Below are 25,257 nucleotides of genomic sequence, written 5' to 3'. Positions count from 1 at the left end.
CTAGAGCTAAGCTAATGATTATTTTCAAGTTTTCGGGAAAAAAATATTTCTCAGCTTGCTCATAGTCTCTAGATATATTGTGGCAATACCTAACATCCAAGGCTGCTCAGTGGCCCTTGTTATGTTAAATAGTGGGTCTTTTTTTCAAGGTCACTGATTTTGCATCTTAGTGTGTTATGCGGAATTGTAGTGCATAATTTTGGAACGTATTTTTTTTTCATGGTACCACTTACATGGAAAGATTGTTCATGGAATATAATCCTCATTAACAATTTATGATACGATATGCTTGATTCAGTTGTATAAGCGGAGAAACTTCCAATCTGCATAAAAAGTATGTTCCCAAATGACTGTTTTGCCTAAACCAGCAGCTTGATGCCTTTCAGATGTGTATGGACATATATCTTTAATTTCTGCAGCCAGTTCAAAAGGTTTTAGGTCTCTAGAAGATCTTCTGTTATATCTTCTGGCCCCTTACAGATATTTCTGTTCTAATCAAATATTTCAAATGGTAGTATATGTTTAAACTCAAGCAACAGATCATTACCCTGGAAGTCAGTTCGTAATTCACACTGAGAGTTTACAGGTCTAATGCAAATTCTGTAACCTATTTATGTTCTGTTCTGAAAAGCCTCTAAATAAATGTAAAGTATGGATAAATCTTTTGTTCAATCGTTGAGGATATATGAAAAATTGAAAATACACTACTGATTGCAAAGCATTTCCAAACTTTAGGGTTAAAGCGACATAAACACTTAAGAAGGATCCTTTTGATGTCGCAGACCAGATCAATAAAATAACTACATCTTTTTCTTCATTAAAACTGAAGCAAAATTTTGCCCTCAGATGAGAGTGTCTTAAAAAAAAAAAAAAAAAAGGAATTGCAAATTCAAATGTTGTGTTCATAACAGAATATGACAAAGGTAAACCAGAGAGAATCGTGCTTAGGTTTCATTTAATACTGCGTGGAAATAATACTCTTCCCTAGCATTTGGAATTTTCAGTGGCTTCACGCAATAGTTCATATATATAAGATATCATGGTCAGGTATCATATTTGTGAGTTTTCGTGTCCATGCTTAACAACATTGGAATATGCAGAGGGACATCAGGAGACAAATTAAGCTGATTCATTCCTGAAAGAAGGAATATACTATTAATAGCACTTGCTAATATTAAAATGACTGAGAAGGGCACCGGGGGAAGTTGGGAAGGCAGTAAATAATATCTACTATTGAAGGAAAAAATGCAATCTATGTGGCTAGGAAATACAAGAAGCATTCTCAAAGAAAAATGGCAAAATTCCAGGTTTAGTGATATCTTCAACTTCTGTCTGTGTCTTTTTGAGTATTCTTCCAAGTAACATGTCTGGCACCTGCGTGTCTTGAAATGATATCACATGTTCCATTCCATTTGTAGAAAGTGATTTGTATTTAGAGCATCTCTCTAAAAATTAGTTTCTTCAGACATTTGTTTTTGAAGCTCCTGGAAACTGCAAAGAGTATGAAAAGCAATACCTATAATGTTTTTTTAATTTTATTTTCTAAACTGTATTTATTTCACTACAAGAATATAGCAAAGGCTGAAAGAAACGCTGAAATAAAATAACATATACAAAATAGGTATGATTCATGCAAGCATACGTATTTGAGGAATGCTTTTTGTTTGCTTAAAATGAATAAATAAAATATGCACTTTCTGGATATGATTTCAGTGTCTATAGTTAGATTAACTGAATGTCACAAACTCAAAACTTTGCACAGTCATGAGATCCCCAACAAGAGCTCTAGACTCCTAAGAAAAGAGCAACACTCCACTTCTTTGCAGTTAATGTCTTTAATTATCCTCGTCAATCTTTTGTTTTACTTGATTCTATCAGCTATTCTGCCTTTTCAGAAAAACACACACACACACATGCACGAAATAAGAGTAGAGTGAAATAATTATCAGCACAATAGAGCCATTAAAAACAAAGCTTAAAAAGTTTTCATAAATGACAATAACAAATATTCTTAATGAAGGCAGAGTCTTACAGGGAGCTGAATTAACAAATGCAGAAGACTGCACAATAAATAGAAGTTCATAATGTCATGCTAATTTTTAAGAAGATCCACCCCTCGTGGATTTTGAAAGGAACTATTTAGGACTTTATGGATATTAAATATTTTTAAAAAGTAAGTTATTTATTTAGAATGCTATGTAGAAATAATCATCTTTTGTAGTGATTCAATGTTTAAACAGTTCATCAAGTATTCATATTTGCTATCATTGTCATAGCATTTATAAATGTATCTGCTTTTTTCAACTCTTTGCGGCTTATGTACTTCTCATAGGCAACAACAGCATTCTCTGAAGATATGATCTCCTCCATTTCTGTGCTCACATAATGTGAGAAAGCCTAAATCTGTTTGTTTGCTGTTCATATTATTATTAAGACTTTCTTAGGGAGGTTAGAATTCAGTAACTAAATATGTTTTTCATCTAGATGTACACAAAGTATTTTTTGCATGGGGGGATATTTTAAACTGCTTTCTATTAAAACAAGAAATGTCAAAATGCTATTTCTATTTTAAAAGATAGATTTAGACAGCCACATAACAACTCCATAAAGCAGCACACAGCTTTTGGACTTCCTGCTGTATACTTAATGCTCCTTCTGAAAGGAAGAATCAGAGTAATCCAGTCGCAGATTCCTTGTTCTCAAAGCTTCAAACTTTCAGGTTTTCACTGTCATAATTACTCCTAAATGGAACCTGGGACTTTGCTGAAATCAGAAAGAATTTAGGCATTTCTGACAGCTGTTTCCCCATAGATGTTGTTGTCTTGGTGCAATTTCCTATACATTGAAACTAGTACATACAAAAAAATCCACAAACAAACAGAAGAGATTTAGTATATCTCTGTTTATAGAAATCCAGACTTTACACTAGATGCTTTACAATGGAATGTCTCTGACCTTAGAATGAAATCAAAAAAACCTTACCAAGAAAAAAAAAATAATAAAAATTATAAAAACTTAATTTGGATCTTTAACTTTACAATATTTTTTCTTAAACACATTTAAACAGAAAAAAATTGCCACTTATACCAATTAAGATCCAAATGAAGATTCAGTCAACATGAATACTGACATAAAGGAAAGATGTTTCTAAGACTGTACTGAACTTAGAAAAAACATGGAACTCAAGTAATATTTTGGATGCCATTGTAGAATATTTTTTTCCTTATACCTGAAAAAAACCAAAAATTATGTTTAATGATCTGTAGTCACATTACACTATGTACACAGACAATGTTTATGCATGAAAAAAGAAAGTTGGAAATGGAAAGCCTCTAAGAGTTGTTTCTCCTAGTATTCATGTGTATATAGTACTAATCTTATTTTGAATTTTCATTTAATATTTAACAAGCCAGCAAAAGCCATTGAATTTGACATGATTATGCCAAATTTAAACAAATGTGTGAAATGATCTTTCATGTAGAAACTAAGAGACATTTCAAGATTGACATCAAAGTTTTATTTTGAATTTCTTTCACCTATAGCACAAATTCATCATACATTATGGAAGCACAATAACTAGACGTTGATGGAAGTAAACTAAAATGCAAGAAGTTTCTACAAATATAATTCAAGTTTGAATCATTTACTGCTGCAGATTATTGTGAGTAAGATATTTTGAAGAATGCTAAACTTGAATTCAGTAAGAATGTTTAATGTACCCTTTCCACACTATTTTTTTAGCTTTAGATACTGTGTGCATAGCCTCACCTTTTCCAAAAATTAAACTTGTTAATAATTTTAAAATGGCAATAAAATATACTACAAATGTTCAAAGTTTCTAAGAAGACAAATGAGGAAAACGCATTCTCATTTTTCTTTCTAATCTATGAACAAAGTCAATTGCTCAACCAATGGTGTTTCCAAACCAAGCCTCTTTTCTTCTCTTCCTTTTATTTTTTCACTATTTTTGAACAGAAGACCTGCTTGGTTCTGAATTTCCTCAGTGGAGATAACTGAAATATGTATACCAAAGATTTTTTGAGGACTTCTGTGATAAGTGAGCAATATTACAATAAAAATAGCTACAGTGTGACTTTTTTCTGATTTCTCCTAATAAGGGCACTTTTCTAAAGCATTGGTATATACAGAACATATTTCTGAGCAGATTTAGTCCCAGTTTTTTTCTGTTTCTTATAAACCAAGGTGTAAAAATCATCACAGGACTGTTTATTCAGTTCTGAGTGGGATGCTCTGGCTATGTATGAGTGGATATATTTGAAATTTCAGAAGGCATAACAATTTCTGATTTATATATGTGACTGTCATTCAAGGAAATGAAGCTGCTGTTCAAAACAGGCAGACAAAATTTTGTGTTCTGGGGAAAAAAACCACAAACATATACACTTCCTTAAAAATACTCAATTTATTTTTTAAACTCTGAAAATAAACCATGATTTAAAAAAAAAATCTTGCAAGTACTAGAATTTACTTCACAATAAACTGTACAGAATTGCAATAACTTACACAATTTTTACTTTATTGAACAGAGGATGTGGACAACTAATTCTACCTGTCTGCCTTGAAGATATTTTAAATACAACATATCATAGATAGGGCAAACATGACTAATGTTCCTAGTAATCATTAAAAAGCAACCATAAATTTTTTCAATATATTGTCAACATCAAAGCAGTATTCTGAATGATTATGGGTTTTATACTTTAAGTAAACCGCAGTAATTGTCTTCATGTCCATGGCTGAGTACAAGTAGCACGCCTCATACTTGGATCTAAAATTTCAAATAGACAACCTCCAGATTTATTCTCTGAATCTTTTTCCAGTCAAGCTCAGTTGAGTCTTAAATATCTGAGAATGTGTAGACTATATATGAAGCAAAGGTCCAAAGTTTAGATTTAGATCAAGCTCTTCTAAATTAATCTCTGCTTGTATTTGTGAGGTTTTTTTGCCAGACCATTCGATGGAGAAAGTAATGTGGTTTTGGTGGAAATGTGGAATTCTACACAAGCTATGTTATTGCATAAGATGAAAATACAGAGATGTAATATGAGAGACATAATAATAAGAAATTAGCATGTTTTATTCCTATCTGAAACAAAAAGAGGTACAGGAAGATTTGTGACTGCCACAACATGAAGCCTGCAAATTTAACTCTAGCAAATACATTTTTAAATCAGGAATGTAAAAAAAAAGTCAGCTTGGATATGAAGATATATTCATGACAATTAGAGTTGAAGTGCTTAAGCTCTGATGATTTGGATATGAGATGGTTAAAAGTCCATCGGTTAGCAACCCTACTATTAATGCTAGTAATGGTATCTGACATGTATGCTACTTTTGGTCCAGCACTGTTTACGAATTTCCTAAATATAAAACATTCACCAGATATATGCCTTCTGTGAACAATTATAATGTAGTATGAGCCCTTGGAGTCAGAATCTACTCTTGCTTAAAAATCAAAACAAATTAAAAATACCCAGAATCCCCTCCAAAAAACAACAACAAAAAACCCACAACAACCACCAAATAATAACTAGGGGAAAGCGTGAATTAAGAAAGAACTTTCGGTGGATTTCTGTTCTTTGTCTAACTGCTATATGTCAAGAAAAATATTGCTTTCCTAAAGTTATTTGCTTTCTAGCTTCCATTTCCTATAAAGACCATTAAAGAAAGATAAATAATTTGTCTAAATAAAGATTCCCAATTCTATACTCTACTGGAATAGAAAGCCATAAGCCATTTCAGGAATTAGAAGAAAAGATTAGAGCATTTTCTTGGAAACTCTATCATAAAGAAGTGTTCCTAAGTATTACACATAAATTACTGTGGAATTATGCCAATGATAAAATGTATTTGTAAAAGTGCATGCAATAAGTACTGCATATCTAATGAAACAAATGCTGTTGCATGCAAGTTCTCTGCTTATGACAATATATTTATTACTCTACTTACGAAAGCTAAGTGTTCTGGGCATTGATCACTGCAGAACTTCATTGTCTTGAACAGTTTTCCTCTAAAAACAATTATGTTTCTTTAAAAGTAAGCATAAATGCATGAATAGTTCATAACTGAATAAGACAGCATTGCAGATTTGAGAGCAAAATGTTGGTGCAGCTTCTGACTTACAATTGCAAAGTAGTAAGCATTATCCTTTTAAGACTTGTTGAAGAGTATTGTGCAAAGTATTTCTATGGCAACAGCTCGCCTGGGAAAAAAAATGGTCTCTCCTGGAAAAAAAAAAAAATATTGAACATAATATTTTGTTTAACACAATACTGGCAAAGTATGCATCTCTATAATGAATGGTTTGGGTTGGACAAGACTTTAAAGATCATCTAGTTCCATATCACAGGTCTTCAGTGTTAGTGTAAAATGATTAAAACTTGGCAGAACTTTTGTTAGGAAATGTGTTTATATTGCTTGTAAGCAATAAGAAAAGCCATTTAATGATCGGTTCTGTGTTTATATTGTTACATTACAAATCTCATAAGTATTAGTTTCTGTTTAATTTTCTTTAAAATATATGTTAGTTTACTCCTGTTTCAGTGAATATGAACAATTCCCAGAAAAGGAAGTATAATCACATTTCAGATGAAGAGAATAAAATGTCTGTCTATGTCCAAAAATCATTTAGTCAATATAGTCACTAGTGTCTTCTTAGCTGTTTTACTGACCATGTACCAGGGAGAAAATTTAATTACTAGTGAATACGTTGAGTAGTGCCATGGAGACTCCCTATGGTATCTGAAACATCCACTCAGGACTAATAGATGCAGTGCAGAAATTATACCTTATATGTTAGACACCTATGGTTAAGTAACTAAATCCTCTCCCAGAAAAAAAATCTTCATTCAGCCAACTAAAGATGACATTTAGAGACATTTTAATTTCTGTGGGGTATCCTATCTGACCTTCAGCTTGTAGTCTGGAATTGCACAGAACCTTTCAAATGTCTTGTGTAATATTTACAAATCCTTTGCAAAATTCTCCCTACTCAAAAGACACTGGACACGTATATTAAAAAATAGATAGATTCACAATCATGTGCTTTAGTAGGAATCAAATCGTTCTGTATCTCCATTCTAGTTCCAGCTCAGAATTAGAAACATATCCACTGCCTACACAGTGGGAACTTACACTCCTACTTATATATGTTGACACTGATATGTAAGTTTCTTAGTCTGGAAGTGCATCCCCTCTGAACAATAAAATAGAATTTAAACCTGATGTCTTGTTTTTCCCCCTAACAGTATCTATTCTGTGATAATTTACAGTATTATGAGTTCTTTATGATGCATACTCAAAATTCAATGAACTCCTATAACAGTCCATAAATAAGTCTGATACAAATTTTCAACTTTTTACATGATGATTTTTATCAGCCAACTTAGGTGGAAGTATTTTTAATGGTCCACATGAAATACACAGAAACATGAAAAAGTACATCCTGTCTAAATGAATAATTATATTTGGAGCCTCAGTATGGCAATACATGATCACAAATGGTAAAATGATTCTCCAAAATTACCCTCCTTCTTTTTGTTACCAGTTTATTTCCCACTCAGAGTATGTAGGACAGAACTCCTCAGTTCAAATATAGTCTCTCCCATTGGAGAAAGCTTATGAACTCTGGTAACTTGTGCAAGCATGAATAGTTCTCCTTTAATTCCAAAATGAATAACAATTAATTTCAGTATTTCTTCACTATGTTGCAAATGTAAGAAAAATAAAAACTTCACAAAGTTTCTTGGGTCAGAAAGATTTAATGTCACTTGAAATGAACAATGATCTTAAATGTTATTGTTTCTTGTTTTCACAGTATAATGAGAATATAAAATTTGCTAGAAGTGCTGCCCTTGCACATAATTAACTCTGTTCTTTCACAACAGTGAGTAATTTCTTTACCAGAATCAATCACAAAGTTTCATGCTTAGAAGTAGACATAAACATCCTGTTTTTCATGGGTTGAAATTCCTCAGAATCCAGTGAATGTTATGGGTGTGTAATACATCTTTGAGTCAGGCCATGAAACACATACTTAAGTACCTAACAAAAGGTGACCTTACTCTCATAGGAGGCTGAGCACCCCATATTGAAGTTAATGAAGCAGCAGTACTTACTGCATCTGAAAATTAGGTTAAATTTAGCTGCATAACTTTAAACTTAAAAGCAAGCAAAATTCTGGTTAACATAGAGAAAATTTTCATCTTCTTGTGCTGTCATTACCTTCCTACCTATCATCCATCTGTCTGTTTTTTTCTCTCCTGGAGGTGGATCACAGGTGGTGAGGTGGGGGGGAGGAGGTGTTTGTGGATTTTAGGTGTTCCATTTTTTTTTTTTTTTTGTCCTTTAAACTTTTTCAGCCTTTCACACTTCTGTAAGAGCTTGCCTTTCAGCATAATTTTTTTTTTAATAATCCAGAAAGGCAAATATATTCCTGGCTCCCTGAAATGACCTGATAGTAGATTTAAACTGAAAGTTGGAAAAAGATGGTACATATCACCTCTGGTGACAGTCTGGTCCAACTCTCTGTTCAAAGAAATGTTACCTAGAGTAGGATACTTGAAACTCAGGTTTTGAGTGTCTTTAACAATGGAGGCTCCACAACCATTCTGCACAACCTGCTCCAATCCCCCTCCCAGTGTTCAATCCCCCTCCCAGTATTTTTTTTTGTTGTTTTGATTATGTTTAAATGGAATTTCTTGGATTTCAGTTTGTACCAATTATGTCTTATTGTGTCACTGGATATTTGTCGTAAGCATGCTTAAAAATCTGTAAATCAAGGGTTCCATGGAGTATATCACACAATGGATCAAGCAATACAAGTAGGTAAAGAAGTTCCTGTAAAGATTTCCTAAACAAATGTTTCCAGAGAGCTGTACAAAGGAAAGAAGTTACTTTTGTTTTGGGCTGCTGCTATGTCTGAGTACATGAAGTCTCATACTGTGTGGCAGTGTACAAGTTTAAAGAATTCTTTGATCCTTACCTATTAAACATATACTCATTTTTCCCTTTGATCCTTTCCTATGTGATGATCTTAAGAAATCATATTTAAAACTCCACAGCTGACAGAAAAGAAGTGTCTCACCTAAATCTGTAGCTAGATCTTCTCCCTCATGTACTATAGATTGATCAGTTCTCTCTGGATGGAGCTTTCCATAAACATCTAACAGACTTCTGCAGAATTTTTCTATTCCATTATACCCCCAGTTTGTATTTTAGTATATTGGGAGCATTGTCAAGCACCTAGTGTATTGGGGTCTACAGACTTTTCACATGAAATGAAAGCTATCTCTGAGTTCAAGTTGATATTTAATTTTAAGAAAAATCCATGTGGGCAGAAAAAACTTTTTTTTTCCTGTAGCTGTGAAGTTCCCATTTGACAATAAAAAAGAGTGCAAAGGTTTCACATTTATTGTTCTGTCTTCCAATCTTTAACATTAAAAAGACCTTTAAATTCTACTTCACCTTTTACAATTAAGAGTGTCCCCATGAACCTCCATGGCCTGCAGGGGCACAGTTGCCTCACTGTGAGCTGCAGGGTGCAGTCCCTGCTGCACTCTGCTTCAGTGCCTGGAGCACCTCCTCCCCCTCCTTCTGCACTAACCTGGGTGTCTGCAGGGCTGTTCCTCTCACATATTCTGACTCCTCTCTTTGAATGCATTTGCAAGGTCTATTTTTTTTTTCCTCCTCTTAAATCTGTTACCTCAAAGGTGCTGCCACCATTTGTAAGGGGCTCAGCCTTGGCCAGCAGTAGGTCCGTCTTGGAGCCAGCTGTCATTGGCCCTGTCGAACACAGGAGAAGCTCCCTGCAGCCCCTCCCACTATCAAAATCTTGCCATGGGAACCCAACACATTCTAGTTCCCATTTCTTGTATCACATATCTAAGAATTATCGTTAAAAAACCAATTTATCACACAATATTCACAATTTTTACAAACTTCATTCACATCAACAAAATAATCTCCCCACACCAAAATCAAAATAACACCATCACAACACCAAGTGAAAGTGGGTAATTTATACACAATATAAACCTGATTTCTTCGCTACAATTACAAGAATCAAAATTCCCCCTCATCATTCCATTCTTCACTCTCTAGCTGTGTTCAGTCCATGTTTTGCCCATTGGCTCTTGCAATTACTATCCTCGTCTCAAACTCCTCATGCCCTGTATGAAAAGGACTGTGGTGTGCTGACTTTGATTAGACACCAGGTGCCCACTAAGCTGGTCTATCACTTTGCCTCCTCAGAAGAAGGAGGACAGAAAATAAAATGAAAAAAACTTGTAGGTCAAGATAAAGGTAGTTTTGATAATGCGAAAACAAAGACTGTGCACAGAATGGATGTCGACTGTAAAAATAAATAAAGCTCTGTAGCATTCCTTTTCTACAGAATACTGGAATTATTGTTTCAATTTAAATGTGGATACAACTTCTACAAGTGCTTTGATTCCCTAGGCTGAAGGCACCATACAGGTTAAAGAGTTCAAGGGCATCTGAATCAAATATGTTTCTTTGGTCTATTTTATACCAGAAAAAAATACACATATCTTGACCTTGCATATATAGACCTGAGAAAGTTCCCTGAGAACATATTTCTCTGAATGTACAATTGTCTATTTTTAACTGCAGAGAATAATAAGTCACATTTTAAATTATGCGTGTCTAAATTGCAAGGGGTATAAAAAGGTCATATCCTGTCCCTCAAGACAAGATAATTAACAATGTTCTGTACTTGTGGTACAGCCTAAGAGGTATGTTATGCCTCTGCATTGTGATTCCACATTGGAATATTTGCAAGGCAGTTTCCATGTTGGCTCTTATGGCTTTTTCCAGTGTTGAATACACTGAAAACAAGTGTGATGTTTCAATAATGGTTCAAGTTCTCTAAGCATATATAGTTCAATAATTGTTTTTTTCCAGGTGAAAACATTTGGCACCACTCACAACCAACAGTGTTTTCACCCTTTGCTGTCTTTATCATCCTTTATTGGTAAACGGTTGTGAAGGTGACAGCACTGGAGCAGGTTTCCCAGAGATCTTATGGAGTCTACATATTCAGAAGCTGTCCAGACATAGTCCTGAAAAACCTGAAGTAGGTTACTCTGCCCAGTCAGGGGGGCTGGACTAAAGACCACCACAGGTCCTTTCCAACGTCAAACATTCAGTGATACTGCAATTCTCTGCTGTTATTGAATTATGCTTCTATTTGCTCATTTGGTTAAGCCTATTGAGAATATGGAGGGCATGTCCATCTGCTCTCTTGTGGGGTTCTACTTGGGCTGAAATGTGAATATCTGCTCTGACATGGTCCTCCATGGGTTGCAGGAGGACAACCTCATCACTACAGTCTTCTCCACAGCATATAGAAGAATCTCTGCTCTTCTGCCCAGAATACCTCCTTCCTTCCATTTCAGGGACATTTGGATCTGCAGGGCTCTTTCTCGCATTTTTTCTTACTCCTTTCTCAGGTCCTGTACAACATTTCTTATCATTTTTTAAATATGTTGCCACAGAGGGGGCACTAGCATCACTGATGTGCTCAGCTTTGGCCACTAGTGGTTCTGTTTTGGAGCCATCTGAAAGTGTCTGTGGGGCACAGGGTAGTCCCTGGTCTCTTCTCAGAGAAGCTTCCTCTACAGCCTCCTGGCTATCAAAACCTTGTCACACAAACTCAGTACAAGAGGATTATTTTAAATCTACAGGTACTCTTCACTGTAAAAGCAGAGAGCTTATTTACTTGGACATCACAAGCAGTATTCTGGTTTCTGTCCTGATTCTGGATGTATTAAAGAATGCATAATGATGTTTTTCCCATCTGATTTCAGTTGTTGCTATCAGAAATGTATGTACAGTCTCTATGCCTTAGGTTAGATAGATTTTACTCTTTTTACTATTTAACCTCTAATTTATGTGTTAAATAAAAAATATTTTCTACGGGGTGGCATTTGACCTTCAATTGGCTTTCTTCTTCTTCGTTGTGGAGCCTGTGGTAGCATGACACTCATGATTTTGTGCAAAGCCTATAGCCTATTTATTTCTTCAGTTTTGCTTTCACTGTGATTCCACCTAATTATTCTCTACCTTCAAGTCTTACGTGACTTGGTTTTGTTTTGATATGTTCCTAAGCAATTGGGCTGAATGTAGCTTCTTTTTTTTTTTTTTTTTTTTTTGTTGATCCAGATATTGCACAACACAAATATTTGGTGAGGGTACAATATGAAAATTGAGACTTTTTCGTATAGGAAGGTTTATTATCTTTCAAATACAGCCATTAAAAATTCTCTATATAAAGATCTATATAGTGTTACATAGGAAGGTGATAGAGCAAATAATTTTGGAAATCCTTTCCAAACATATTAAGGTCAAGAAGGTTGTTAGGAGTAGTTGGCATGGATTTATAAAAGAGAAATTACATTCAACAAACCTGACAGCATTCTAGGATGAAATAAACAGCTCAGTGGAGATCAATGCCTTTAGTTATTTTTCCATAACATTTCCACAGTCAAAATTATGAAGCAGAGAGCAAACAAATGGATAGTAATTTATTAGACAGTAGAAAACTGACAGTAGGCTGGACAGCTAAGTGTTGAAAACTGGCTGAATTGTTGACTCTAAGGAAGTCAGAGACACAAAGTCCAGCTGGAGGCCAGTTACTAGTGCTTTGTCCCAAGGGTTGATATTGTAGTCAGCAGTGTTTAACATCTTCGTTGATGACCTGGATGATGGGACAGAGTGCACCGTCAGCATGTTTGCAGATCATACAGAACTGTATCTGTCTGATGTACCAGAGCAGTATGCCGACATTCACTGGAACCTTCAGAGGTTAGAGACAGGGATCTCATTAAATTCAACAAAGGGAAGTAGATCTGAGGAAGAACAATTCCAAACACCAGGACAGGTTGGGGTCAATCAACTGAAAAGTAGTTTGTCAGGGAAGGGCCTGGGCTGCCAGCAAAATGACCATGAGCCAGCAATGCACTCTTGCAGCAAAAAAGGCCGTCAGCCTCCAGGGCTGCACCAGGCAGAATGTTGCCCTACCCCAGTAATTTACTCAGCCTTGGTAAGAAACATCTGTAGCACTGCACACGATTCTGGATGTGATTCTGTGATTCAGTAAGTCACAGAATTCTGTGATTCTGTGACTTACAGATGCAAGTCTAGCGCAACACCAGAAAGATGACTAAGAGCTTGGAACATTTAATGCACAAGGAAAGGATGAGAGAGCTGGGAACATTCAGCCTGGAGAAGAGAAAGCACAGGGGGATCTCAGCATTGTGTGCAAATACTTGATAACATTGGGGAATAAAGAAGATGGAATCAAGAATGTGTCACAATGCACAGTGGCAGGATCAGTGGCAATGTGCATAAACTGAAACACAGGAATTTGCATCTAAACATGAGGAAAAGCCTTTTTTCATGTGACAATGATTGAGTACTGGAGTAGGTTTCCCAGAGTGGTTCTGATGTCTCCATCCTTGGAGATAATGAACACCTGATTGGACAGGACTCCAAACAACCTGCTGTAGGTGACTCTGATTGTGCAGATGGTCTCCAGAGGTACCTGACAACCTTAGCCGTTCTGTGATTCTACACACAAGTATTCCAGTTGTCTAATATTTTGGGAATTGAAAACACTGTGATTGATAGACATTTCCTGTACACTTTAAAATGTCATATGTTTCATTATCTTTGATACAGCAGGACTGTTTTCTTTATACAATTGCAAAACAGCTTGCCTTACAGACCAGTGCTTTCCTTGGAAGACTTATTTATGCACCAGTTTTTCGTTATGACTTTTTTGATTTTTCAGTTAGCAAAAATACACAAAGACTATTATCTTTTCACTTAACTCCAGTATAAGACTTTATACTCTGTTGCTGGAGGTTGTTGCTGGAATAGAAGAACCACTCATAAACAAATGAGATGAAAGACAAAATGGCAAATAATAATTATCCATCCCAAAGACAGTCTTGGCTATGAAAAAAACCCAGCTTTAAAACTCTGATTTAGGTTCATTCTTTTGTGAAGCTCCCACTTAGCAAACAAACTCAGCACCAGATCACAACTGATGTCACTATCTCTTCTACAAGGATCCAATACTTTTATTATTCTCCTCAACTCCTTATTAATAATAATTTCATCCAACTACTTCAGGCCTAATACCATCATCCTAATGCTGCAGATGTTGTTGATTCTCATTCATCTTTCAAGTTTAGTTACTTGTACAACTCATTTGCACAGAAGCAGCAAATTAGTAATGGTCTGCTACAGTAGTTTATTGGAATTTAATGTACTAGTTCCTCTACACTGGCTTTGTGAAATTATTTCAGATAATGTTTAGCAATAGCTTTACTTTTGCAAGTATCAGTCACTTTGCATCTGTTGTACCATTCTGTGTGGTGTTTCAATAGACATGATTTACTGAAGCTCCATAATGTTCTATTTAAAATCTACTGAAGCAACATTAATTTCCTTCGTGATTTTTTTTTAACTATAAAAATCAAAGTGCTAAAATTGAGAGCAACAGCAGAGCAGTTGTGTTTATTCATACAAACCGGTAGAGTTTGTGCTGATTGGTCCTGCACTGGAGCTCACAAGGGATGTTATGATGCCTAACGGCTAGAGAAGGATTGTGAATAAAAATCAAACATATGGATTTAAACTACAGAACACTCAGGTAACATTTTGTCTTGTCCTGCTTTTTAATGTCCAAATAATTCAAATAATGAGGTATAATTTTATCCTTGACTTGTCCTGAAATTAATCCATGACAAACACTGGCACTTTACATCTTGATTACAATCATGAACTGATCAGCAATTTTCCTTCAAATTCAATTCCCTGTGTCCCTTTCTTTGAAAGCATGACAAGCTTTTGTAGTCATGTTTGCTGTCAGCGTTACTTGTTAGTATATATATCATGGGGTGGATTAATCACATGTAACATTAGAAATCTACCACAGAAGCATCCTTATCTATGATTTTCCTTCTAGGTTCTCTTTATAATCAATGGAAAAATAGTAACATTTTTCAGAGTATGACTCATCTGACCTATTTTAGCTCTCTACTTTAGACTGAGATGAAACATGAGCTAGAAGTGCTTATTTTCTCATTACTGACCAAACTAGAAATGGAGATATGGATGGGATCAAATGAATTCTTGCAATACGCTTGATTTAATTTAATTTCTCTTTTACCTGAAATTACTTTATTGCAACTGCATGAAGGCAGGACAATACAAATCAAAAGATTTTTTAGTTAATGGGGAATATACAACCTTGTGCACAGAGTCTGTATATATATAAAATTCTGGTTGAATGCTCAGGATGTATCAAAATCCAACATTTGACAGCTTTACTCTATTAAACAAATAGTTAACGTCTTGAATTTTAGGATGATGGATTGTTACAAGTTTAAGAAAATTTCTGAGTTTAATTTTCTAATCACGGAGATTAGACTAGGAAGTTGAAATCTTTTCTCTTACCTAATTCAGGAAGATGCTATATGTAGTGGATATTGTCCCATTACCTGCTTCAGAGCAAGTTATTAGGAAAGAGAACATGGAGTTTTATTCAAGATGAGAAACAGACTGAGAATAACCTATCAGAGAAATAATGTGAAGAAATATTATATCTTTAAAAAATCTTAATTAATTAAAATACTTTCAAGCCAAATAATTTTTTTCACACTTTTTTTCTGCTTCTATCTTTTAGAAAAACATGCAGTTCCTTTTTATTTGAACACACTCTTTCCCTCATAATGTGTTTTTTCTTGTTAATGATGTGTTTGGGTACAAGAGAACACACACTTCTCTCTCTACAAGATACAAATAATATAAAAACCAAATTCTCATTTTTTATATATAATTGAATTAGAATTTATTTTCTTTTTCTGTTCTTCTCTTCGACAACTGGCTGCCTGAAAGAGTCTAGCTACCTCCAAAGTAGTAATTCAATACCTTAAAATTCAAATAATTTCAAGTTCTTGGTATTTACAAAAATAGATGTATTTGTTTATCTATTTCCATATTGCACACATGCACAGACACGGCTAAAATATCCCGAACAAGAGTTTGGGAGTGATTTTTTTGTTTATTTGGTTTTTTGTGCAACATGAACTCTCCACAAATAATGCAATTAAAAAAAAATATTTTAAGTCAAACTAATCTGCTTTGAAATCAAGTAGAAAAGTCTGAGATGTGTTGAGGAATAGAATAAGCTCTTGCTATTCTGGCACTTTATCAAGATTAAGAGACATATTCAGTCCCTTTCCAGAAGGAATGTTAAACAGCATTTTTAAGAAGAATCTTGACTGTTACAATAGGGATATACAAGGGGATCCTTTTTCATTGCTATAGACACTGATCCATCTTAGTCCCAAAAAATCTGCTTAAATAATAATATATTGATTAGAATATTAAATTACTGACGAAAGGAATATAATTGCATAAAATCTTAAAGGGGGAGAATGTAATTTAGAAAAAAGTTATTCTTAACGTCTGAATGTCTGGGGGTAGGAAGGAGTAAATGCAAAAAAAAGAAAAGGGAGAAAAAGAAGAAAAGATTATCACAAATAAAACAACTAGAGATTGTCCCAATTCTAGTGGTTAGAGAAGTCATCTGGGAAATTAAATATTTGTGAACCATTTGTCTGCATATGAATATTTTTCCAATGGATTTATGCTAAATCTGTGAAAAATTTGGGTTAATCAGATACATATTTTTCAGTGAATGAGGTATTTGTTTCTGACAGGTTTAATGATTGGGGAGCTACATTTTATTATAAACTGAGGTATTATTTTTGATTATATGAATTGAGAGCTTTTAAATTTTTCTGACCCTTATACAAACAAATTTATTGAGACCTAACTTCAAAAACTCTTGGTGTCCTCAATGTGAATGTTTTTATGATGTAGTAAAACACTTCAAGAATATTTCTATGAATACAACTTATTTTAGACTGGTGGCTAGCTTCAGGTCAAGTTGAATATAGAATTTAGTATAGCTACAATAAAAGTAATTGAAATATTTTTACTTGTTAGTTCTATGTATAGCATACTTTGACTTTTGCAAAAAAAAAAAAAAAATCCACATTTTACATGTTTAAAAAAATATCTTGACAGTGTAGATTCCTCATTATTGTTTTCCAAACAGTAACAGCTCTTATTATTTTCTCTTTAAGAAAAGTAGAGTGCTTGTCAGAAGATGGCTTTTGAAAGACTGCTTTTTCTCACTATACTTTCTGTTTCAAGTCTTGATATTCAGTTCAGGATGGGAACTTATGGGATGTGGCCTTAAACTCAGTATTAAAGTAAAAATTATCACAAGGACTTGGATAAATTAGATAATGAAATTTTGCTTTTCTGTGAGAGACAGTTTCCCTTCTCAGTCTACATTGTATAGTAGAAAATCCTTCTAAACCACATTAAACATTTTCTCTGTAATTAAATCTCACTTCTAATCCACTTGTTATTAGTAATAGTTTGCACCTTTTCCAAATTGTTTTATGTAAGACCTTTATCCTACATTCATTGTTCTTTTTTTGTCTTTTTATAAGTCTGTTTTCCTCACACTTCTTTGATTTTTCCTGAGGAAGGAGGTTGTTTCAGCTTTACTGCATTCAAAAATTCATCTATCTTTTACATCAAGTTAATTCTTTGGTCACTTCTAGTTTACTCTACATGGCTTTATTATTCTAAACAATAAGATTGTACCTAAAAGTGTTTGAAATTTGTATTATTTTATTTTAGTTGTCCTTCTCTCACACTCTTGTGTAATTTTAATTAGATATTCCATGTAGAATTAAAAAAAATGTTGGTACATGTTACAATTTCATTCCCATGTTTCAGATAAATTTCAAGATAGAAGAGAGCAGACAGAATTTGTATCGTATGGTGCTTTTGGAGGGATATTCAAGTAATGTTTCTCAGTGTCACAAGTGAAGTCATGCCCTTCACTAGTATGAGAGAAGCAACAATATATTTTATTGTTATAACAAAACTCAACAGTAAGTGCAGCAGTGGTATGACGAGAATCGATGGCAAGTTACACATGAGTATTTACTGCTTAGAGGACAAGGTCAGACAAAACTCTGAGCAAGATCCTTCTATTGAGTCATGAGGTTCAGAAAGGACCTCCTTGTGTTTTAAACTCCTTCTCAGAGAAGAGTCTAGGTGCAGCTGGATGCAATCCCGGTTCTAGACTTGTAATGGTTTTTGTGTAAAAGATGATATATGCACAACCTGTCCTTCATATCACTTAGGTAAGATTTCAAAATTCGAGTGTGCTTATTCCAAGTTCACTCACAGAGTATCTGATGCAATAAGGAATCTATCATCTTGAAGGAATAACCTTGAGAGGTGTCCCTACTCAAGACAATATCCTGGCATGCAGCCCACTGTCATGCAGGAGAGTTAGATGGTCCCTGGGCCCTTACTATTTATGGAGTAAGTTGATTGACTTATATTTGCATACCAACCATATTTTTTTTGGCATATGATCAAATTAGCCCTTGGCTATTGTGTTGTCATCTGTCTCACCTGAATCCACTTCAAGCAGGATGGAGCTGTCATGACCAGTCATATCCATTACAATTGCCACTAGCAGTAATCACTTGAGCAGGGTTATGGGAAATACAGTTCAGTCTGGGGAGGGAGCACACCATGACACTTCAGAGGTGTACGCTGTGTACAAAGTCTTTCCAGACTCTGAAGCTGTGCCTCAAAGATGAGACCAGGACTTGTAAAGTGAAAAATGTTGAAGTTTATTTAATAGTTTCTGTAAGCCTTTGATTTACAGAATTTACTGTCAGAGCATAACTGCTGAAGAAAAGAGCAAAATCCATCTCACAAGACATTTCAAGCAATGAAAAAACATTACCTTTTACTAAGTTGCTGCACTTCTAAATGAAAAATTAGATTTGTATCACAAGGAGGGAAAAAAATCTCAGTTTATTCTGATCTAAAAGGCAAGTATAAAAATTGAAGTATGGAAAACAATGGTATTTTTTCTACTAAAGTATATCTAAAGAAAATCTTCAGTTAAATATGTAAACATTTTTTTTATGAAATACTCAACCCCCCTAATTTTCTCATGGAGCTGTAATGTTTCATGTGGTGTAGATGTGTTTTGTTGTATCAGTGATATCTTTATAATATTCTCAACAGGAACACAAAAAAAAGACACTGTAAAGAAACCATTTTCCTAAAAGTCTACAGTTAGTTTCTCGTGGGATAAGAGTTGAAGAGAAGTGTAGAAATGGAAGAGAGATATGTTTATCGGCTCCTTGTCTTCTCAACCTTGAGTTTGGAAGCAGAGAGCATCATATCCTGATAATTCTAATTTTAAAAAAACTGTGATTTATTTTTTTTTAACCTTGAGATTCTCAGTCAATTTTGGAAAAAGGGTTATAGAAAGGCCTGCCTTGTCTTCTTCCTTTCTGGAGCTAGACAGACTGCCTCCATATTCAGCTGAAGACTTTGTACATTATTTTTTATGTAGATTTAAGTATTCTTATAAATCAACTGAAATTTTTTTGTTTGTTTTCTTTTCCATTTTTAATGCTTGTATTTTGCTCTGAAAATTCTCCAAAATCATACACAGAAGCGCAAAAGGGAACCCAGAGAGCAATAGATCTTTCTAAAATTTGTTTTTCATGGCCTAAAAGTGACAATTTTGAACTAAGACTAATTGAGAAATAATCATTCTTTTAATATGTTGTCGGATTCTAACTGGAAATTATTTTCATGAAATGTATCTGCTCAATATTCATGATTGAAGGGAGTTTAAGAATGGTAAGGTTATTTCTTTTCAGAACTTTGTAACCATGTATCAAGTGACACAGAAATGTAAATTAAAGGTAAATTAAAGATTTGTTTCCTAGTTTTAAAATCTAACAAGGAAACTGCTTCAGCAAGAAAGAACTGGAGCTACACTGATAAAATTTGAAGAAGGAAGGCAAGGAGGAAACATTTAAAAATTCTCCTGATACATACCTGAAAAATAAGTAAGTTTGATGATCTTAGTGATTCACAAATTCCTTCTGGATGCATATTGCTCCAGAAGAAAGTACAGCAAAATTGAGAGTTAAATTTTGAATGTATTGAGTAGCGTCAAATATAAGATATATCTCACTTCACTGTCATTGTTTCAGGACTCCTTTAGCAAAGCACACATTGTTTGATGACTGCTACTAATGCACACAGATGTATATTGCTATATGAGAAGGAAGGGTCTACAAAGGTACCTAGTATCCTCATAAAACTAAAAATATGAGAAGCAGTGAGAGATTAAGATGTATTTTTGCTAAATCTAACCTACCCTTTCCTAATTTAATTAATTGTGGTATTACGTTGTATTATATTTCTGAACTGGGGACCCCTGGTGGTCTAGTGGTTAGGATGCAGCACTCTCACTGCCGCGGCCCGGGTTCGATTCCCGGTCAGGGAAACTCCCCCGGGCAGATGGAGCTCGTCAGCCCTGTAAGACCATCCATCTAAGAGAAGGTCACTCTAAACAAACCTACATCCTGAGGACCTCACTGCCACTGTCCAAGCTCGCTTGGCCCCGGCAGATGAACCTTAGGATTAAAGGGTGGGCTCAGCTCAGCACACACTGTGTCTCACCTAAAAAATCCACTACACAGGCTTGAAGGGTAAAGACCTTTCCCAAATCTTCGTTCGCGAAGACTGGCCACACGTACGTATATTTCTGAACTAGTTACCCTTTACATAATGTTCCAAGAGAAAAACCAACAGCAAGGTGCTAATTAGTATGTATAATCAAATAACGTGAAAAAAGAGATATAAAGAAGTGACATAAGTCTCAGAAGTACCGTGGTACAGCCCTGGATGCCGCTGTAATATCCTATTACAAAGAATCAATACCGAGTAGAAGACAAAGGAGGGATGTTCCGGTGCAGCAAAGATTGGAGCCTTTACTCAGTGTCTTATGCAGCACCAGAAGAAGGAGAAATAAGAAGAAAACATCCACTAAAAAAAAAAAAGTGTTATTTTTAAGATAGGACTGAAATACCTGCAATGAAAATACAAATAGTTGTGATTTCGGACCTAATCTTGTTTTCTCTCTTTAGTAACTTTGTCTCAATGCTGAATAAGTGGAGAGTGTTTTGGTAGTCACTGATTTTGCTTTAAAATAAAAACGTATTTAAATACTATGTAACAGTAAAACTAACTCACTGAATGATGATCCAGAGATTTAGCATTTATCTTCTATTGGTGTGACTAGTAAAATCTAACATACTGATATGCTTTTATGGGGACATTTCCTAACTAGTTGCAAACATTTCTGCTTATGGTCCTGCATCACTTAGTGACATGAGATAGTGGGAAAAAAAAAAAAAAAACAGAAAAAGAAATATTTTATTTGTAAAGTGATAGCTACAAAACTTCCATAGAATTAACCAAACAAACTTCGGAGGACAAATCAGAGTGCATCATTTACGATAGAAAATGCTTAAGAGGGGGTTAAAATGGAAAAGAAAGGGATACTGACAACAAGAATATCACAACTAATAAAGTTGTTTGATTTTCCTTTTTCCATTTACTTAACTTCTGCAAGTTAAACTTCAAAATTTAGTTTAAAGGCTTATTTACTTCTTTTTGGCATTGATCAGTCTGACTTCATTGTTCCTAATTTTTTCCTTGGTTCATAAATGTAAGTCTAATAAAATTCTGTGTTTTTTAAACACTTATTGTTGACCATATTGCCATCCACTTAATTGTAAGGAAATGTGAAGAGACAGGTATACCTGAAGGTTTTATTAAAGTATCAAAAACCAGCAAGCTTTCTACACAAGCCAATTAAATGGCACTGCATGTCCCCAAAGTAGAAAGCACACAGAGTTACAGGTAAACTGATATTTTATTCAGCAAATAAATCAACTCTTACACAACATACTCCATAAAGCTAATCAAGCACAATATACTCCATATGGACTAGCAGTCCCTTCACCCCAGGTATATTAAAAAGCACGTGGAAAGTTACTTTACCACTCTATAAGCTAACACGGAAAGATGTGCCTTGGTATTTCCCAATCCAATAAACTGTGTGTACACTAGTAATCAAGTTGCTCACTGAAGCTACGGTGTAATGTATTCAAGTGCTTCTTACTTTCCAAGCCTCCCTTGACCATGGATTCACATGATTTCACAGAACACTTTCCAGCCGTATCAATGTGCAAGACACTCTGATGGATCACATACTTCAACTTTATAGAGCACTGAAGAACACATGTATATTTCATTTACATATAGAGCTGACAAAAATACAGTTTTTATTACACAGGATATAATTTTTAATTCCATTTTTGTCTATGAATTATTTATTTTATATACAGAAATCTTGTTTGTGAATGTAAACTCCTCCGAATGGCTTCGGGATTCCCAGATGCATAGATTTCAGAGAGTCATTGGGAGTTCAGACCGAGTCCTGCCCTATTGTGGGATTGGGGAAAGCTCTTGAAGCGCCAGATGCTTTGAAAGATATATATTGGATATAAAAAGCTAGCATTTTCTTTATCAGACTGTTGCATTGAAGTATTTTGTCCTGTCTTATTATAATGAAAGCTATTTTGGTTGCAACTCCAACTTCAGCTGTCTAAATAACCACTCCACCATCACTCTGCAGCTGAAGAGAAGAGAAAGAGTTCTCAATGGGATTCTCCATACAATTATAAGCCATATTAGATAAAGAGAGGTAGAATTCCTCCATGTAAGGAGGAAAACCAATGATTACAGTACAACTTTTTAAAGAAAAAAGGTCCAAGCAGAACATGTGCATGTGTATCAGGGTGAATTTGTGCTGATACTTTTGGTCTGTGTTTGACCCAGACAACTGTAAAAGTTTTGTTCTTTCCCTGCCAAGTTATAAGAAAACAAGTACTGATAAATGGGTACCTTGTCCTTGGAGAGAGACATTCTTGTATAAACTGTTTTAATTGGTGTTCTGTGATTGGCTAATTGTCCTCCAAGGTTGCTTGAAGGAGAAAGTGAAGACTATAATGATGAAGTAGCACCCCCAGACTCATTTGGCAAAGACCCCCCAAGTGCACTACGTAAGCGCAGGGAAAGCCACGCGTGCGCAGAAGAGATGCACTTACCTAACTAAGGGGTGGGATGGAGAGCCTCTAGCTGGGTGGTGCTGGCAACACCTGCAGAGGTTGAGGTCACTCAATTAATTGTATAAAAAGCAGATAGTTCTTCTTTGGAGGGGAGCTATCTTCACACCGAGGACAACGTTGCCTTTGGTGGGGATGCCTGCCAGTTTGTGAACTTACTGACTCTCCAAGGATGCAGCTTCTGCTATGGGTAATTATAGGCATGCTAGGTCGGTAAGATAACTTTATGGGCAACAGCTGGGTAACTGGAGAGGTCGTGTTGGGGGTTTATTTCTCTCCTCCTTCCTCCTTTTTGGGTTTGTTCGTTTTGTTGGTCATCTCTTGGTAATAAATATCAGCTTTGTTGAGCTTGCAACGGTGTCATGGTTTTCAAGCTTCAGTATGATCCAAACCTTCCCTAACACAGCATGCTAAATCTCAGAGCATTGTGATGATGTGTACTGTCAGCATTTTACTTCATTATCATAAAAAAATGGGTCCACTGCCCCTTCAGACCAAGGAAGATTGATAAATAAATTATTTCTTCAGAGGCAGGATGGCACAGACAGATAATGATTAACACAATGACTCTAGCCCAGCTTGGAAACCTCACTCTGAAAGACAAAATTGCCAGGACTTTGAGGGCACCAACCCTGACTGTCCTACCTTGCCCTCTCTCTACCCTGGTCACTTAAGCCCAGTTCCTGCCCCAGCCACACTGCGGGATGTTGATTCCCATCTCCCCACAACCCTGTCCTTCCCAGGCCATGGACCCACTGAGTCCATCACCATCCTGTGGCTGCCTTGCTCTTGGGTGAGGCAATGGGGCAAATCCTGGATGCCAGACCCTGCCATCATGAGGAGGCACTGACACTCCTAGGGAGCCCCAAGCCCACAGGGAGTAACTGGCTTCTCCCTTCTCCCTGTCAAAAATATTATTTCTGACATATTTTTTATGCCCATAAATGACAGGTAAAAAATTCCCAGCAGACCATGACAGTCCTTCAGCACTGCCAAGCAGACATTTTCCAATGTCAAAATTATTAGCACGTATTTGTGACAGTGACAGGTAGCCAGTTTCCAGGGAAAGAACATAGCCTCTTCACATAGATGTGGTGGCATCCCACTTACATTGGAGGCACCAGGATCAAGGAAACCAAGCCTGCATGGACTTGTCAGCTCATGCAGAAGTTTTGGAGCACTGCTTGTCATTGTAAATTTGGGAAATAACGTGATTTCATGTTTATTCTGTTTCAGAAACTCTGGAGGTTTCATCAGAAAAGTCTGTTTAATATACAACTGTGTATGCAGCGTCCTTAGATATTTTAGCAATGACCTGAGGGCCTTCTTTTGCAAAGGTTCACACACCTCTTCATGCACCATTAACAGTAATGCTTCAGAAAAACAGTTGTTCAATGTACTTCTTCAATTCCGTAGCTCTGACCACTGCTATAGACAAAAAGTGAACCACAACATAGGCCAGACAAGCCTCCTACACTGGCAGGAGTTGAATCAGAGATTCTTTTCTAAGTGTTCTTTGTTTTATGTGACATTAAGGAGGCCAATTTGCCTCCCTATATCCTAACACCGGGGCTTGAATACCAATAAGGTCAGTGCAGGCACAGGTCAGCAACACTTGGAAAGTCTAACAGGCAATTTTCCTGCTGTGATTTAATGGGCTGAACTCCAGAGCACTGGCTCCCTAATGGTACAGTAAATTACTCCCCTTGCCAACTTTTCTCTGCCTTTTACAGAGTATCCTACTCCAATGCCTGAGATTTGCAAAATGCCCCAGCAGTAGAAAGAAAACAGCTTCAGGACACCACTCCAGGTACTGCCTCTGTATTCTACCAAGACTTAACTCTTCCATATTTTAGGTACAGAAATGTATCTGAAAAGACTAGAATCTTCCCAGAGCCAGAAGCAGGTAAAGTCAATGTAACAGTCAATAAAAGACTTATGCACTTGTACTTTTTCATTAGCTTCCCCTATACTGTGTTTTGATCTATTTTTCTTAGTAATACACTTGTAGCTTCACCTGACTGAAGAAGGTGATTGACTAGTGGTTGTATTCATTTATTTAAATGCAATGCCAAGAGGATGGGGGGCACACAAGGCA

General features: G+C 35.6%; 1 non-coding gene across 1 annotated transcript; it reads left to right on the top strand.

The window, feature by feature from the left end:
* The first annotated feature begins 20,398 nt into the window (after positions 1-20,398).
* On the top strand, positions 20,399-20,470 carry TRNAE-CUC. The gene has a single exon. It is a non-coding gene; the product is annotated as a tRNA-Glu (tRNA).
* The last annotated feature ends 4,787 nt before the right edge of the window (positions 20,471-25,257 follow it).

The sequence above is a fragment of the Chiroxiphia lanceolata genome, chromosome 2 (genome assembly GCF_009829145.1).
Source record: "Chiroxiphia lanceolata isolate bChiLan1 chromosome 2, bChiLan1.pri, whole genome shotgun sequence".
NCBI classification, from domain to species: Eukaryota; Metazoa; Chordata; class Aves; order Passeriformes; family Pipridae; genus Chiroxiphia; species Chiroxiphia lanceolata.
This window is presented reverse-complemented; position numbering and strand designations above follow the sequence as displayed.